Source organism: Benincasa hispida, chromosome 2 (assembly GCF_009727055.1).
Source record: "Benincasa hispida cultivar B227 chromosome 2, ASM972705v1, whole genome shotgun sequence".
Lineage (NCBI taxonomy): Eukaryota > Viridiplantae > Streptophyta > Magnoliopsida > Cucurbitales > Cucurbitaceae > Benincasa > Benincasa hispida.
Window position 1 is genome coordinate 32046305 of NC_052350.1, and position 5895 is coordinate 32052199.

The following is a 5895-nucleotide window of genomic DNA, read 5'->3' on the forward strand; positions in this document are numbered from 1 at the left end:
AATTGTTTGCATCATTTTCTTTGATTCTTAATCTTTGAACCCTTTCCCTCTAATCCTCATGATTTTTTGGAAATGCGATCCAGTATACTCTTTGCCTCCTCATATGTTTTTCGAGAAGACCACCAATGGCTACCGCATTGGCGCGGTCTACGAAGAAAGATTCAATCTGTGGTAGAAAATCTCCATTTGTAGGCAATTTGGTAAGCCATTGTGTGGACAGTCTCTTACCAGCCGCTTAAACCTCACCCAAGCATCACTGAGCGATTCGTCATCTTCTTGTTCAAAATTTGTTATTAATTTCCTTCTTCTAGCATTCTCATATGGTGGGAAATACTTCTTCATAAACTTTTCCACCACCTGTTCCCACGAAGTAATCTCTATCAATTTGAGAGAATATGCCAATTTCCTTGCCTGATCATACAAAGAAAATGGAAACAGAGTTAATCGAACTTCCTCGATAGAGATTTGGGAACACAAAAGTATTGCAGATTTCAATAAAGCTTCGGAGTGGGCATGCAGGTCCTCGCCATGCCTTCCTCCGAATTGTCCTGTAGTGGATCATTTGCAGTATCACTAGCTTCATTTCGAATCGACTTCCATTGAGGGAAGGCCTCATGATTCCTGGAGAGAAATCATAGAGGTTTGGTGATGCATAGTCCCTAATGGGCCTATTACGATCATTTACCAACAAAATTGGATTCGCCATGACATTACTATCATTTGGTGCTCCATTTCCAGGTTGCTCTGTCATCTCTTCTTTATCTTACTGTGGTTAATGTTGGCGGTCTCTCAATCTACGTCTAAAAGTCCTCTCAATCTCCGGGTCGTAATTCGCCAGAGATTGACAGTCTGCAAAGAAATTAGAAAAAGTACCGTCAGCACTATATTTTGCCGAAGTCCCCAGCAACGATGCCAAAAAATTGATGCTTGATTTTTTGAAGTGGAAATGTGGATGATATGCATTGATGAACTTGCGTTGTGCACTCAAGTTTCCCCAGTAAAATCCAAGTGTAAATTTCTCTGAGATTCCTGGTAAGTCCATGGTCGAACACAAGGACTTGTGAAAATAGATTGCGTTGGTAAGTTTTATGAAAACCTTATGGTAATCGAGTAAATAAATTGTTGGTTTGTTGTTGATTGCGTTAATGAGAAAATGAACAAATGCGGTGGATTTGAGAAAGGCAGTTGTGTGATAGATGCAATGAGTATGCAATGAACGGGTTGAGAAGATCTTTAGCAAGCGTTACTTGGGAATGCGTCAGACTATGCAATCATGTTACAACTATACACAGCAAGTCATTTGCCAATGCAAATGTGATGGTCCTAAGTCTAGAACGCATGTGTTGAATGCGAAAGTGTTCTTAGAGATTATTCCTAAGTCTCTACTCTTATCCTATGCGATGATGCAAAATACATGAAAGCAAGGTGACCGCATACAATCATATCCTATCTATAGGATGCATGCGATGCGTTAATAACAAATAGTGCTCATTCCTAAGCTCCTATCTCTTGATTATGCATTCTAATCTGGTTCTTCCGAGCCTAGATTCTAACCTGACCTTCTCAAGTCTAGATCCTATCCTTAGACTATCCTCCCGAGTATCTCTAATGGACGAATGAAGCATACATAATACAAGATAATCGCAAAGAATGAAGATTTCCTAGTTGTACTAGCTAAATGCTTCTCAACCTATTCAACTGATTTAGCTACTCATGCATGAATAACAGAGAGGGAACAAATATAGAGAAGAAAATTCTTTTTTTATAAATGAGTTTGAGTATAAAATAATAATGAAATTTAAAGATAGAGAGCCTGGTAGTAATTCTTTGCTGACCTAGGCTTTTACATTGAAATCTATATTCGGTTCTAAAGATGTTCCTGCTCCTGCAGGCGTTGACTCTCTCTCTGCCCTTGAAGCTTTCGGCACTCTCCCAAGCTTACAAGAACGATCTGCCGACACATCCTCCTTCCTCGCTTCCGTCTTAAAATGAAAGAAAACTAAGAACAAAGACGTATGAACTAAGGAATGGTGAACTGATCAACTCGTCAACCCCTTCAACTGAAGAATTCCCTTGGTATTTATAGGGCATCCATGGTGAAAGGTGGCTTCTCTCTCATGGTTATATAGATGGGATGACTTTAATTCCTGACTGATTTATCGAATAATTGTCACCGAAAAGCAGAATGTACTTTGTGACCATTATCGGCTGTCAACTTATTTCGGATTCGACTGTCATCAGCTTTCTATCGCATCGCAATTAATTAGCCTTTCATCCAGATGCACCCACCATGTTGCATTGAGCAAGTTGTGGCAATCCTTCTTGGGCGAATGATTACGAACACAATCATCGCAAAGCCTTGCGATGAAGTTGCGCTCGACCAATGATTTCTTATGATTGCAATTCTTGCATTGCGTCAATGCATATTCTGCACAAAAATACAAAAATCAACTGTTCTAATGCGTTGAACGCGTGCAACCGCCATATTATGAAATCAATGCTTAATGGACGCAAATGAACATATTTCATCAACGCAATCCAACATTATTTAAAAACTTAGCACTATGATAATATGCATTTCTACCCGTTATCATGTTCATATAATCAATCAACAGTGCGACAACCCTTCACAAATCATTTGTAAGTATAGTAGATAATCTAAGTTATGTAATTTAAAATTGTTTAAGTATTTTTTTTATCCAAATAGTCCAATTTTTGAAAAATAATTTTTTTATGTTTTCATGTTTTTCATATTTTGAATTTGAAATTTTCACATTCTGAATAATTGTTTAAATTAGAAATCAATTTATGAATATGGTTCTAGACACATATCTCAAAACACTGAATACAACTTTGTATTCATTGAATCCATTATTTTCAAATTGCCTATCAGACAGTATAACAAAAATTTTAAAAAATAATAATTATAGCAAAATATATCAGGAATAAACATTATTGTTGGTAGACTTCTATTAGTGACATAGAAAATTTTGTTATATTTTTAATTTTTTTATTGTGTTATATTTACTAATACTTTGAGTTAATTGTTATATTTACGACTGTCTTTAAATCTTAAATTTTTAATTAAAACTTATTATTAAAATTACAAAAATTTATAATTTTTTTATTGTGCTATATTTACTAATACTTTGAGTCTAATTGTTATATTTACGACTGTCTTTGAATCTTGAATGTTTAATTGAAACTTATTATTAAAATTACAATATAAATTTATTTTATAGTAAAACATTGAAGAAAGACTTGTAGTGGTAATATGTAAAAACAATAATGGATTGATAAATTGAAATCCATGCCAGAGTAGTTTCTATTCACAAATATGTACTAAATTAATACAATTAAGCATTTCATTAGAAAGGGTAATTAATTAATAATTTATTAATATAGATTAGTTAACTTGTATGTTTTAAATTAATGTAGTGGAAAGATTATCTTTCGCCGATGATAATTGATTATCCAATTAATACTATTCATTTGTTACAAATAATTAGTTAATTATTTATTCAGTTATATAAAATTTATTCATTAAAATCATCTAATAAATATAAATATCATTTATCTCTATTTACTTGGATAACATTCAAAAGTAGAATATAAAATTATATTATATGATTCTGATATGTTTTATTTCCAAAAATTTTATCCTAAAAAATCTTTTGGTTGTGAGCATATATTGACCCATCAAAACCGTTTTGACCCTTGAGCATTATATTATTGTCGTTATGCCCGTTGGTCTCTCCCTCCCTCTCTCTCCATTAATTTAAAAGTAAAAGTTAGAATGAATTACATAAGAATTAAAAGGAAAAACTATTGAATATGAACGGTGCATACATTATCAAAACTTTATTTGATATGAAGTTTATATTCATTTTACAAACCCATGTCAATTCCTTTACCATACATATTACATTTTTGTTTTCACTTTAGTGAATTCAATTTCACCTTTCAACTTTTTTCTGTGATTTTCATTGGTTGCTAATAATAAAAAAAAAACTAATAATAAAATAATGATGTAGCGGTAAATATAACAATAAATGTCAAAGTATCAACAGGTAGCTTAATGCAAAAGAAATTTTGCTATGTATCAGCACATATACTAATGATAGACTATATCGCTAATAGGGGCCCATCAAAGAAATAAATAAAGATATTTAGCTAAAGCATGCTAGACGACATCTTCACCTGTGAGAGCAGAAGTGAAGATGCCATTCTGATCTATCGAGAGAAGGTTAGAAGAATGTGTTAACTAGAGCAAGAAGTACTTCTAGAGATGGAAGCAACCTTGTGTTCATTATGTTTGTCCCTGTTTCACCAAAGAGATGTGGGAACACGGCCGATCACCGAGAGGTGTACGCCAAGGGAAAAGCGGAACCATACTTTGTACTAATTATCTTTTCTCTTTCTATTTCACACACAAGACTTGCCACCGCATAACACGATCTTTGTATAATCTTCGCAGCCAGTCTCACCCTCAGTATCTTGTATCATGAAACCTGTATCTTGTATCATCATAGCTTAGGTTTATTTTATCGCAATTTACTTTTACCACAATTTATCTTATTATCGCATCTTTATTGCTTCGTTTACTTTAATGCATGTTTAATTACTTGTACATAACCCCTTTATTAATTTGAAAAACCCTTGGTCGCATATATCATAAACATAATGCAATAACCTCAAACAATCCCTGTGTTCGACCTCGGATCACACAGAGAAACTTGCGGTGAAATTATACTTTATTTCAACGCAAGGAAACTTGTGACAATGCACAGAATCCTACAAGAACATTCATTAATAACACATATCTAGAAGTAATATCGCATATCATCGCATAAAATCTAGAACCATCAATTTTTGCATTATAAGTTTATGGTGCCATTGTCGGGGAATTGGTAACGGGGAAATGAGCTTGCTTGATGATAAAGACATAAAAATGCATTACAGGGTGTGAGTGTGCCGACATTCAATTGTTTGAAGATTGATAACAGCATTATGTTTATACTTGCCCCAAGATCGCATAGTGTCTGGCCGCTATAGACCCCTCCGGTAGAGCATGGTATCGTAAAGATTCCTAGGTCGCCCATTTTCGGTGGGATTATAACATTTTGCATTGCGGCCACTATTGCGATCTTTTCTTCATCATTTTGCTTCTCTTTCAATCTTTGCGGAGTTGCTGGTGGTTGAACTTCTTCTGTCTCAAGATCGAGAGGCTTAAGGGTGGACGCAACTTCAGGGTCTATTTTCTCGGGCTTTTCCGAACTATAGATCAATGGGTCTTCAGTTGTCACTGCATTCAAATTGGTCGTGATAGGCTCCTCCCGTACTTCCGCAGTCATGTTATCGCTTAGCAAGGAGACTGCTAAGCATTGTTCCTTCCCGATATCCCCAACATTGCAAGGGAGCTTAGTTGAGCTCGGTAACACTCCTTGCGGTCTATTTTTCAGCTCGCCCGCAATTTGTCCCATTTGAATTTCGAGATTTCTAATGGATGTAGCTTGATTCTAAAGCACCGATTCGTTTTTCTCAATGTACTGCCTTAACGAGCTTTCTAAGGACGAAGATTGCGGTGTTTTTGAGCTGCTAGCTTAGCTATGCGCTGGACCGTTATTTTGCAGGAAAAATTCGGGTGGCCCTCCTTTTTGTGCCACAAGTTGAAAGCTTTGTTGTTGATTTTTCCATGCAAAATTGGGTGGTTTTGCCACTCAGGGTTATATGTATCAGAATAGGGATTATTTCTCATGAAGCATACCGATTGTGGGTTTGTTGGGCATTCTTCCATCGAGTGAGCATCTCCACAAATGACACAACTTGCAATCTTTGAACGATTGCATTGACTTGCCCTTTCTTCGCTCCTATGTTATTGATTGCGATGCCTTG

General features: G+C 35.3%; 1 non-coding gene across 1 annotated transcript; it reads left to right on the top strand.

Annotated features, from left to right (window-relative positions):
- Window positions 1-202: 202 nt before the first annotated feature.
- Window positions 203-309, top strand: LOC120072366. The gene has a single exon (XR_005480430.1). It is a non-coding gene; the product is annotated as a small nucleolar RNA R71 (small nucleolar RNA).
- The last annotated feature ends 5586 nt before the right edge of the window (window positions 310-5895 follow it).